Source organism: Chroicocephalus ridibundus, chromosome Z (genome assembly GCF_963924245.1).
Source record: "Chroicocephalus ridibundus chromosome Z, bChrRid1.1, whole genome shotgun sequence".
NCBI classification, from domain to species: domain Eukaryota; kingdom Metazoa; phylum Chordata; class Aves; order Charadriiformes; family Laridae; genus Chroicocephalus; species Chroicocephalus ridibundus.
Genome location: NC_086316.1, coordinates 40,166,065 through 40,179,127, shown reverse-complemented (window position 1 = coordinate 40,179,127; position 13,063 = coordinate 40,166,065).

The window sequence follows — 13,063 nt, the reverse complement described above, 5'->3', positions numbered from 1 at the left end:
AAAGCGATTTTTATATTTTCTGGGATTCATACATCCCTTTAGCCTTGAGGCACTAATTGAAAGAATTCAGACAGCTCTAATGAAAGACATTGTAAAAAATGATTCCTGTTATGAAAGCCCATATGACTTTTACACGTAAGAAAAGAATCAAACTCAAGAAATGAAAACACCCATTATGTAGTCAAAATTATTACATAACATATGATTATGAAGATATTATGAAAACTGATGGATAGTTAAGTGTCAATGAAGCAGCATAGATGATAAATAGTTGAGTAAAGCAAGCTGTTTGAATCTTCATACCAGACCATAGGTGAAAATTATTCTTGTAATGCAATCTATATTTAGACAAAGCACTATAACAGATTTTTTTTCCTTATGCTGAAGGCATCTAAGCTTGCCTTTGAATATGTTCTTGAGGAAAATTTAATGTTGTGTAATTTTCTCTCCAATACCTGATTAGAGTATATCTTCTATATGTATGTACTTTTGTATTATAATAATTTATATATTTTTGTACATGTAAACATTATATACTTATGCTACAATTTATTAGGGTCATTCAATTCTTGTAGGCATGCTGGAGAAGTTCAAGTGCGTGGTGATTCTTATTTCAGTAAAGGTCAGCATGTGACCTTTACCTGCTAGAGATTGTATTCTGTATTCTCCTTTTTTTGTGGAAGAAGTTGGCATTTAGTGATTTTTCACTGTGCTGATTTTGCTACTCAATACTGAATGTACTTTAGCATCAGTGTTTGGTTGGACTGATTTTGGGTTTGTACAGCTGAACTTCTCAGCTAGTAAAAGTGCCATGTCATATGTTGCAATCATGTCCCAAAACAATTGTCCAAAGTTACAAAATAAATATAAACCCCTCCCTTATCTATTAAATTGTAGTATCTCAGCAGTGTATACAGTCTGCTGCCTTAGAAGCAGAATTCACTTCCCACACAATAACACAGAGTGTAATTTATTAACCTTTATGTAATGTGAAAATATACAGATACTATAAAATAAAGTTGTCATGATTTTACTGGATTTACAATGATAGTTGTTACATGGTTGCATACATCTATTGCAGCTAAGGTAATTGAGATAGTTCTCTGAAAATTTCTTAAAAGGTTAGGTGGTGATACAACCTTTTTTGGATGAGTAACTCGATTTAGGTCATGTTTGCAAATTGATTTTGAAATCCTAAATCTGCATTAATTATGTGCCTACATTTTCTATGTTAAAGCAAAAAAGGAAAGGGCTTTGGGGAGGGCGGGCAGAGGACTTATGGTACTTCATACTTTACTCAGATTTGATAATACACAAGAATTGCTTTACCCACAGTTATTTTAATTTTTTTTAAATTTATTTCCAGTTAGTAAACAGACAGGTAAATGCACCTTTGGCACACCAAATCCACTTCTCAAGTACATTTTCATAAGTGACCTGGGTGACATTTCCAAAAAGCTATTCATGTAATCTCAAATACCTACTGCACAATTTAGTATTCCATGCAAGGTATTTGTGGTCTACAAAAAGCCAGAGAAAGGCTTTAATCTCTGAATTCAAACATGGAGTAGCCAGAAGGTGTAGTTATACATGTATTTTCTTTCACTTGCAGGCAGAATATTTCCTTACTCGAGACACAGTATTTTAAAAAGCTTTCTGCTGCCCTGTTTATACTTAATATTCTACTAATTTATGTTTGACCAGCTAATTTCAGTCTCTAGAGCTTCATTCTGAAGTTTATATAGACCTGCAGCCATTGATTGCTGATAAAGTATGGGGTATGAAGCTGTCAAAACTTCTTTTCACACTTCATCATATACTAAGCTTTTGGCTTAGTCTATTCATTTCCACAGAACAGACAATACTCATCAATTAAAGGTATCTTGTGAAGATTATTCTGTGCTCTGTCCACATTACTTTAAGGTTGCCTGCTGTAAATACTTAAAAATTATTTTAGCCAAAAATATTTCATGAACGAGATCAAACATAAAAAGAAAAAAAGTTCATCCTTACTTCACAATCAAAATAAAACAACAATGAAACTAAATACTAGGAACACTTGATTTTTATAAATGTCTGCTGAAAGCCAATGTCACTATCACAAATAAACTTTGCTGGTTCTTGGCTCAAACTCTTGTTTTAGTAATGTTCTAGTACTTCTAGTTCTAGTAATTAGTATTACACTGAATGATACCAGTAATAAGGCTCTCTGTATCACCTCTTCCCATTTTTTGGTACTGCCCTGGGTAAGCATAAAAATTAAATAAAATAAAAGACAAAAGTATCACAAGTAGTTTTGCTGAGTTATCTGTTCTTTCATTCTGCATTCATTCATTACTAATTTGCTGAATCAGTTGTTCACTTCTTTGGGGGAAAAAAAAGCCTGTAGCTTTTTTGTTACAGAAAATTTGTGAATATTGGCTATATAAAGTAACCATAGGCCAGCACCTTACATTATGAAGAGAAGCAGGACAGAAATGGTTTTCTGCTGTCAGCATTTTTCTTCCATATTGATTTTTATAAAAAATGTTAAATACTAAGGCAAAATTTCACCTCAGTGACTTCTACTTACTATATTAACCATATGTGGTGGGTTGACCCCAGTTGGCAGCTAAACCTCTAACCAGTCACTCTTTCACACGTTGCATTGGGATAGGGGGAGAGAAATGGTAGGATAAAAGGGAGAAAAACTCATTGGTTGTGAGGAAGACAGTTTAATAAATGAAGGAAAGAAAAGTGTGGGGGAAGAGTGATGCAAAGGCTATCACTAACCACCTCTCACTAGCAGACTGATGCGCAGCTAGTCTGCTAGAAATGGTTAGTTTGGAAAAACTGCAACCATTTTTTTTGCTGAACATAATGTTATATGGTATGGAACACCTTATTGGTCAATTTGGGTCACCTGTCTCAATCTCTTGCCCATTCCCAGCCTACATGCTGAGGGGCAGTGTGAGATACAGAGAAGGCCTTGATGCTGTGCAAGCACTGTTCAGCAGCAGATGAAACATTAGTGTATTACTGACACTACTTTGGTGATAAGTCCAAAACAATGCCCCATAACTCCACCCCAGCAAAACTCAGTACTCATAGGACATCATCACATGAATCTGAATGCGATGAATAAGGATGAACATTTGAACAATTACGTGTATGAGCTTCTGCACACATGTGTGTGATTACATTTGGTTGCACTTAGTCCTTAATGTGCATTTAGTAAATGTAAATGAGGCCTGCAGTCAGAATAGGATGGAAACAGCTGAAAATAACATCTAATGGGACAAACAATATTTTATGAGAAGAAAATTCAGATTTTAATTTTTTAGAGGATTGTTAAATACTAATAAACTACCCACAAGAACAGATACAACTGTCTCTGGAGTAATGTGGCAGGGTAGAAATTCAATTATTTTAGAAAGTCTGGGTATGGTTGCTAGTAAACTGAAACTAATATGCCTAATTCATAGGCATATAACATCACTGTGAGCTAAATAGGGGCACATTCTCAAGCAAATGTGTTCCTGCAAGATCCTAAGACTCCACTAGCTAGGGCACCTAGAAGAAAACAATAAGAATTTCAAGAAATGAAAATGTGGTGTCATGATGCAAAGAATCAAGCTCATGCTTCTAGATTGGAGGTAGTGCTATGCAAGGAACAGACTTGAAAAGAAAGACTCTTAGAGGAAGACTTAGGTAGGGTGGATAATTCTCTGAGGATGTAGCACAGAGATCTGGCTAGAAGGCTAGCAAAAACAGAAACTACTTACGCAGGGAAATGCTTGAAAAAAAAAAAATGGAAGAAAGAGTAGGAAAATATGCCTGCAAGGAGAGACCCCATGAGCTCAACCTGTTTAATTGATTGAACAGAAAGTTAAATGCCGACTTGATCAACAACCTAAAGTACTAATATGGAAGACACAGGAGCCACAGTAGATGTACAGAATAAAGTATATTACAAATAACTTATTAGCTGGTAATTGTAGCTATGCAAATTTGGAAACATCATGTAGTTGTGCAGGGGTTTTTTGGGTTTGCTTTTTGTTTGTTTTTTTTTTTCTTTTAAAGAAAAAAATAAGTTCATCCAATAAAATCTAGATGATACAGAAACAGTAATTAATGGGTAAAAGTCTCTGGCCTTTTTTGTACAGAATGTTAAACACTCGACCACTTCTAACGGGCTTTATAATCAATTAGTTTAATTAAAATAATATGACTGTAAGGGTGGTGCAATGTCAAAAGTCATTGATTATGACTCTGATGAAAAACAATAACCTACTGAAATGGTGGTGTTGTAGGTAAGGAATCAATTATTCCAATCATCTTTCAGGATAAACAGTAGAAGCAGATGAACTCCTTTACTGGAGTGAAACAGTCAAAACAATAACAGCCTCTGTGTGAAACACTAGCAAATACAACACAGGTCAGAAGTTAAGCTGTCTGCATCAAGGGGCTGAAAGCGTTTTAGGCTGAATACAAATGTAGACAACAGTGTTATCAACCTCATGCAATCTGTACCATTTGAGAGCCTAAGCAGGCAGAATTGAACAAGGTGAGAACAAAAGAGGCATTAGCAGCTGAAGAGATGGAGATAGACATGTCTTGACAAAAGTAAAATGGTGGCTGGCAAAACCTTGCAACTGTGAACAGAAAAATTCTTGCTTCTCTCTGCTTTATTCTGCTTTGAAGGAAAAGAATAAACAAATAGGACTGCCTGAAACATCATTTTTTTCTCCTCACAGAACCATTGAACATGACAAATAATTGCTAAGTGCTTAAGATACATGGCTAATTTTTAACTATCATTTCTTAAGAATTGTATTTTATTAAGGATTATCTTTCTTTAGATGCATTTTGAATTACATTACATTGTAATAGGAATTGTTACAGTACATCAGAGGCAATAACTATTTTAAATAATTCTTTATGAGAGCAAAAAATTAGCTATACAGTGGAACATCCAGTGTTTTGTAGATTACTGTGTAGAGCAGTGTTTAAGTAGCTGAATTTGAAAAGGATAACTAATTTTTATTCTGGTGAAATTTTGACACTCGTGAAGGACAAAAATCTATATAACATTGATGGTGAGAAAATTGATTAATGTTGAGTTAGCTGCTGCTCTATTTTTATCTTACAGTAGTGAACAGTTGAAGAGAGACAAGAAATAAGTTTTAGAATGTATAGCTGGGTTTCATGAATAATACAGAAAGATATGCAAAAAGTCTAGAAGTATCTTAGGCACATATACATAACTAACTTCATTTAGGGTTAGAAATGGAACTGTTTCTAATGGAGCTCAATATTATGAGGAGCGTTGCATGTATCTTAAAGCCTTGGAAGTTGCTGGTTTACCTTTTAAAATGTCTGAAACACAAAAAAAGGATCTGAATACTTATTAACTTTGTAAGGGGGAATGCCAGAGTTTAACGCATTATTTACCTTATCTAAAAATTCTTCAGTAGAGATGGGTTAGTATTCCCAAAGCTTTTCTACAACTTTCTGAAGAGATGTATTCCAGTTGTAACCCTTTGCTTAGGATATGGCTTTTGCATTATCTATGCCTAATTTGTGAGGGATAGGATATTTTTTCATCCTTTTTCACTTCGCCTAACTTTCCAAAGACTGGCTGGAACTGTGGGAGGTTCACGTAAATCTGTACTGGTGAATATCTTGCTAAGACAGCATAAAATACCATTGAAAAGTCATGGCAGATTGATACATTTGGACCTTTATAAGTATAAAAAAGTAGATTCATAGATCTATTTCTGAGATTTGTATTTCTCTAGATAGGAAAAAGATGTGCACTATGAGCTTTGTGATCAGTTCAAGCAAGTAAAACGATTTATTATTCAATATATTTTGGTGCACAGCTACTAGTTTAAAAAAAAACCCCAAGCCTGATATTTCAAGAAAATTGTCAGACAATGATGTTGATAAATCTACTCTTTGTAGGACAGAGTACATAGTATGTAGTACAACATACTAGTTGTAATTTATTTCCTCTACCACACATTCAGGTAACAGTAAGAAAAGTTTTGGTGTTCATTGGTCACCCTTGTAGGGATTTTCCTGTAGGTTAGAATCATAGAGTTGGAAGGGACCTCTGGAGATCATCTAGTCCAACCCCCCTGCCAGAGCAGGGTCACCTACAGCAGGTTGCACAGGAACGCATCCAGGCAGATTTTGAATGTCTCCAGAGTTGGAGATTCCACCACCTCTCTGGGCAGCCTGTTCCAGGGCTCTGCCACCCTCAAAGTAAAGACATTCCTCCTCATGTTTAGGTGGAACTTCCTATGGTCAAGGTTGTGCCCATTACCTCCTGTCCTGTTGCTGGGCACCACTGAAAAGAGCCTGGCCCCATCCTCCTGACACCCACCCTTTAAGTATTTATAAGTGTTGATAAGGTCCCCCCTCAGCCGTCTTTTTTCCAGACTGAAGAGACCCAAATTCCTCAGCCTTTCTTCATAAGAGAGGTGCTCCAATCCCTTAATCATTTTTGCAGCCTTTTGCTGTACCCTCTCCAGCAGTTCCCTGTCCTTTTTGAACCGGGGAGCCCAGAACTGGACACAGTACTCCAGGTGCGGCCTCACCAGGGCAGAGTAGAGGAGGATGGATGACCTCCCTCCACCTGCTGGCCACACTCTTCTTGATGCACCCCAGGATGCCATTGGCCTTCTTGGCCACAAGGGCACATTGCTGGCTCATGGTCATCCTGTTGTCCACCAGGACTCCCAGGTCTCTTTCCACAGAGCTGCTCTCCAGCAGCTCAGCCCCCAACCTGTACTGCTGCATGGGGTTATTCCTCCCCAGGTGCAGCACCCTACACTTGCCCTTCTTGAATTTCCTAAGGTTCCTCTTTGCCCAACTCTCCAACCTGTCCAGGTCTCTCTGTATGGTGGCACAGCCTCCAGGTGTGTCAGCCACCCCCCCAGCTTTGTGTCATTGGCAAACTTGCTGAGGGTGCACTCTATCCCCTCATCCAGGTCATTGATGAATATATTGAAGAGGACTGGACCCGGTACTGACCCCTGGGGAACACCACTCATCACTGACCTCCAAATAGACTCTGTGCCCCTAATCATGACACTCTGAGCTCTGTCTTTCAACCAGTTTTCTATCCACCCCACTGTCCATTCATCAAGCCCACTCTTCCTAATCTTCCCTAAGAGGATGCTGTGGGAGACCGTGTCGAACACCTTGCTGAAGTCAAGGTACACCGCACCTACTGCCCTCCCCTCGTCTATCCATCCAGTCATGCCATCATAGAAGGCTATCAGATTAGTCAGACATGATTTCCCCTTGGTGAATCCATGTTGAGTACTTCTGATAGCTTTCTTTCCCTCCACATGCCTTGAGATGGTGCCCAGAACAAGCTGTTCCATCGTCTTTCCAGGGATGGAGGTGAGGCTGACCAGCCTGTAGTATCCTGGGCCCTCCTTCTTACCCTTTTTGAAGACTGGAGTGACGTTGTCTTTTCTCCAGACCTCAGGCCCCTCACCTGTTCTCCAGGACCTTTCAAAGATGAGGGAGAGCAGCTCAGCAATGACATCCGCCAGCTCCCTCAGCACTCTCAAGTGCATCCCTTCAGGGCCTATGGACTTATGAATATCTAATTGATCCCTCACTCGATCCTCCTCAACCCAAGGGAAGTCTTCTTCTTTCCCCGTTAATTCCCCTAATGCCTGGGTCTCCTGAGGGCTGTGCTGAGCAGTAAAGACCGAAGCAAAGAAGGCATTCAGTAACTCCACATTCTCTGCATCCTCCGTCACCATGGCTCCTGTTTCATTCAACAGTGGGCCCACAAATTCTCCTAGTCTTCCTTTTGCTTCCAATATACTTGTAGAAGCCCTTCCTGTTGAGTTTGACATCCCTAGCCATGTTTAATTCCAAGGCAGCCTTGGCTTTCCTTGTTTCATCCCTGCACGCTCTGGCAGCATTCTTGTAATCCTCCCAAGTGGTCAGTCCCTTCTTCCACTTATTGTAGACTTCCTTCCTCCACTTGAGCTTTTTCAGAACCTCCCTGCTCAACCGTGCAGTTCTCCTGCGTCCCTTGGCCCATTTCTTTCTCTTAGGGATGCACCGATCCTGAGCTTGGAGAAAGTGGTCTTTGAATATCAACCAGCTTTCTTGAGCCCCTTTGCCTTCCAGAGCCCTAGCCCACGGGATTTCTCCAAGCAGTTTCTTGAAGAGGTCAAAGTTAGCCCTCCTGAAATCCAGGTTTGTAATTTTACTTCTTGATGTTTTGTGCATAGTACCCATGATCCTGAACTCTATCATTTCATGATCGCTACAACCTAGGGTGCTCCCAACCTTAATGTCCTCCACCAGTCCCTCCGTGTTTGTCAGTAGTAGGTCCAGTAACGCTCCTCTCCTTGTTGGCTCCTGTACCACCTGTGTCAAGAAGTTATCATCAATGCACTGGAGGAGCCTCCTGGACCGTGCATGCCTGGCTGTGTGGTCTTCCCAGAGATATCAGGGTGATTGAAGTCCCCTATGAGAACCAAGGCCTGTGAGTGCGAGGCTACCTTCAGCTGTCTGCAGAAAGTCTCATCAGCTTCCCCATCCGAATCAGGTTGCCTGTAATAAACACCCACAACAGTGTCACTCATATTTGCCTGTCCCTTAATCCTTACCCATAAGCTCTTGACCCTCTCTTCATCCGCCCCTAGTGAGAGCTCGATGCATTCCAAATGCTCTCTCACATAGAGTGCAATTCCACCACCATGCCTCACTGGTCTGTCTTTTCTGAAAAGGACGTAACCATCCATGACAGCATTCCAGTCACGTGAGCTGTCCCACCACGTCTCAGTAATTGCAATGAGATCATGGCCCTGCAACTGCACATAGATCTCCAGCTCTTCCTGCTTATTCCCCATGCTGCGTGCATTGGTGTATAAGCATTTCAGACAGGGAGTTATGTGTGGAGTTTTGACCCTTGAGGTGTGGTATGCCTTCCGGCTTTCAGAAGTACTCTCACTCTGGCCCACGAGCGCTGAGCTACTATGCCCTGGCACCTCACCAGCAAGCCTAGTACCATCCCCACCCCCCTTCAAATGTAGTTTAAAGCCCTCTCAATGAGCCCTGTTAACTCTTGTCCTAGAATCCTTTTTCCCCTGGAAATCAAGGTATTCCCACCTGTTACCAGCAGGCCTGGTGTTTTGTAGATCAGGCCATGATCAAAGTACACAAAGTCCTGCTGGCAGCACCAGGCTCGAAGCCAGGCGTTGATCTGCTGGCTCGTCCTCTTTACCCCCTCATCATTCCCTGCAACTGGGGGTATAGAGGAGAACACAACTTGTGCTCCCGATCCCTTGACCAGGCGTCCCAGGGTCTTGAAATCTTTCTTCATTGTCCTTGGACTTCTTCTTGTTACCTTGTCGCTGCCTACCTGAAAGAGCAAAAGTGGGTAGTAGTCTGAGGGCCATACCAGCGAAGGAAGCATCCTTTTCACATCCTTGACCCAGGCCCCAGGGAGGCAGCAGACCTCCCTATGTACCAGGTCCGGCCTGCATATTGGGCCTTCCGCTCCCTTCAGTAGGGAGTCACCTATGACAAGGACACGTCTTTTCTTCTTTACCGCAGAGGTTTTAATGTGGGGGGAGGTCTGACTAGACCTTGCTGTCACCTCCAGGGTGCTAATCATCATCCAGGTTCCTCTGGAGAGCACTGTACCTGTTAAACAATAGTACCTGGGAAGATGGGGTAGTCGCCAGGCTGTCTTGAGTACGGCGCCTGTTGTGCTGTGCTGGAACTTCCTGCCATTTCCCCCTGTCCTCCAGGTTACCACCTTCAGTTGTGGTGCCAGCACACAGCCACACACAGCAGATAGGGAGTTCTCTGTTGCAGGGGTTCTGTCTGCCTGCTGAGTTTCTGTCATGGGATGCAGGATTCTACTCCAAGAATCTATCTCCCTCTCGCATTCCCTGATGCTTCTCAACCTACTTACCTCCTCCCTGAGCTCTATGACTAATTGGAGGAGCTCCACTACCTGGGCACATATCCCACAGGCGTGCCCATCACTGCCATCTGACACCAGCATGAGAGCAGGGCACGCCCTACAGCCTGATGTCTGTGTGGTGGCACGTTCCCACAAGAGTTCTGTCTGAAAGGCTGCATCAGACCTGGTGGTTCTGGAGGTCACGGATGCCACAGTCTTGCGATTAGTTACCATGGCTACCTGGCCGGGTCGGCAGTCTTTCAGCTCTATCCTGTGCGAACTGCTGTGCGGACTGGTGTGTCACTCCCTGTTTGGCCGCTCTTTTCTCCAGCCTAGGAAGCACACCCTTGTCGTGGTGCTTCCTGGTGGTTCTGCAGGTAACACCCAGGGAACGCCCACTCGCCACTTGTTTGCCCAGGGCGCAGCGACCACGTCGCTGCGCTCCCCAGGGGCTTCTTTTATGAGCGGTCCCACCCCCTGCTCGTTCACACCTGCCGCCAGGGGTGCTGGCTCCGCCCCCGGCTCCGCAGCTGCTTCCGCCCCCCAGAAGCGCCGGGTACCAGCTCGGCCTGGCCGCTTTTCCTGGCTTTAAAAAAGCGTCGAAAACGAGCCCCTAGTCGACTCTTTTTTTGCAGCGATTCCCTTCCTCAGTACAGACTTACCTGCACTGGAGCTGGTCTCCTCGGCCAGTGATGAGGAGTTAGGAATATCAACAGCTTTTTCAAATACTTTAGAAATAGCTGATATTCAGCATATAAAGTACAGTGAGGTTCTCAAATTTAATAAAAGTCAGGTCTTTCTCTCACTACAGTGATCTTCTTAGAGATGTATCAAAAAAAGTTATGATTCTAGGAAACTTTTTCCATTAGGAAAGGGGTACCTAATGTTTTGGGCGGTTTTTTTGGTTTTGTTTTTGTTTTTTGTTTTTTTTTTTTAAATGTCTCAGATGATTAGTATTATGAGTATATAATTTTTATAGCTTCTGGATTAAATTGCATAGTATGCTTCTATTTTTTTATTATTTTTTTTTCTTCCCTCCCCATCCCTTTTATAAATTCAGGCACTCTGGGAAGGTTGCCAGGTAAGCAGAAATTACTGCGGCCTTAATAATGTACAGCTTAATGAGTCTGACAAAACAGTATGGTTGGGTTCAGATGAAATATATCCTTCTTAACAGCAGTCTTTCTGCCTTATAAACTAAAAATGAAAATTTCCAACCTATAGTGAATTGTTACCTGGTTACTGAGTGTTTGATTCTTTCTTAATATTAGTGTAGTTGTCAGTCTTTGAGGTAAGAGGTGTGTATTGGGGTTTTTTTATGACATAAATGATTAGATTTACTTGTAATTGTAAAACAAGATTTCTCTTACAAATAGAATTCTATTTCAGAAAAGACTGAGTTAGGGGATATGCATGTAAACAGGCTTTTAGAAGATGGAAGAATAGATATAAGCAAGAAGTAAAAGAGGAAAAAAAAGTTATTTTATACATTAATCAGAGCTGGACAAAATTTTTCTGTGATGGGAAAAATTGATTCAAGCTTACTGCAGAATTCTACAAAGCTTCCTAACAATCCTGACTGACTGTCTTTGTGTTCACCTATCAGCTATCATACACGCTGCCTACCACCTGCCTACGAGATGTGCAGATTTAGAAAAAAAAAATGAAAACAAAAATCTTTTAATTGGTCAAAATATATTTTTAAAATTTTTCATTTAAATTTTGATATTTCTGACTGTGTTACAGCTCAGAATAAATATTAAAAGGTTTGAAAATATCAGCTTGCTTCCTTTAGAAGTTAAAATTTTCATTCCCTTTATGATTTAATTTTAATTAAAAATTTAATAAGAAATTTTACTAGTGACAAGAGGTAGTGGTTTTAGCTCTTTATAGGTAACAATTTTTATGCCTAAAGATGCTCACATCTGCAAAAGTTGGGTGTTTTTTTAGCCAGTCCAGAACTGATGAGTATGTATCCCTGATGAGTATATTAAGTGGGTGTTTAATTTTGTTGTCTCTTTTGTTCAAGTTGAATCTAAAATCATTTGAAGTGAAAAGATGGTAGAGCTGCATCTTCATGGTAGATGGTAGATGATATTCTGCATTAAAGAACCCCACTGTTTTTTATTTATAAATAGAAAACCTGCTAATTTATCTTATAGTAAAAATTTGATGGAAGACACTTATCTTACCTTAAGATCATCTTATACTAAAATTAATGATACTAAAATCAATGCTTAGTTCATTTTCTGTGTAACTTTTTAGTGGTAAATGTTGAACATGGTTCTACCCAGTGTGTGTGGTGGTGACAGTTACAATGTATCACAATGTAATTCACTTTTATAACACTTAAGAGCACTGTACCAGGACCTGATGTCAATGCTTATATTGCTGCAGCTATTAATACATCTGGATGGTTCATTAGATTATTTTAAACCTGATTGCAGGAGTGTGTAAAGTATGTGAAATGTTTGCAGCAAACACCATAAAACATGTAGTTCTTTAATCTTTTAACTATGGGGTGAGCTGTGGACGACAGATAGGGAAAAATATAAACTGTCACTTGCCTTCACTTGTAGGAGGAGGGGGAAAGCTGAAATACTCTTGAGTTCTACACATGCATGCAATGATCAATTACATAAAATTCATGCAGATGTCAAAACATTCTCTTAAATTTTTATGCTGTGGTTTCAGAGTTCTGCTGTTTCACTTCTATTTCCTTTATAACTTCACTCCCTCAAATAAATAACAAAATTTTCTGATGTTCAAAGTGGACTTCTTTCAACCGAAAGATAAAAGTCCCAAATGCTAGTTTTATTGTTTAAACACATTGTGAAATGACAGCAGATTCCTACTTTAAGTAGAGAGAAAACCCAGTCTTCCAGATGGCTATGTAAAAAAAAAAAAAGTGTGATTTGCCACTCCTACAACAAGCCCTAGCTTTTCCATAATCCCAATTTGTAATAACAAACATCAAATTTTATCAAAATGATACAGTCAGAAAATTATATTTTTCTTCTGGAGCAAGCATCTTAACTTGAACAATGTTAAACTTGTCCAAATAGTAATCTTTATGTTTCAAAACAAAGGAAATGTATGCCTTTTGCATATTAAAAAGCATGTTGTGTCAAT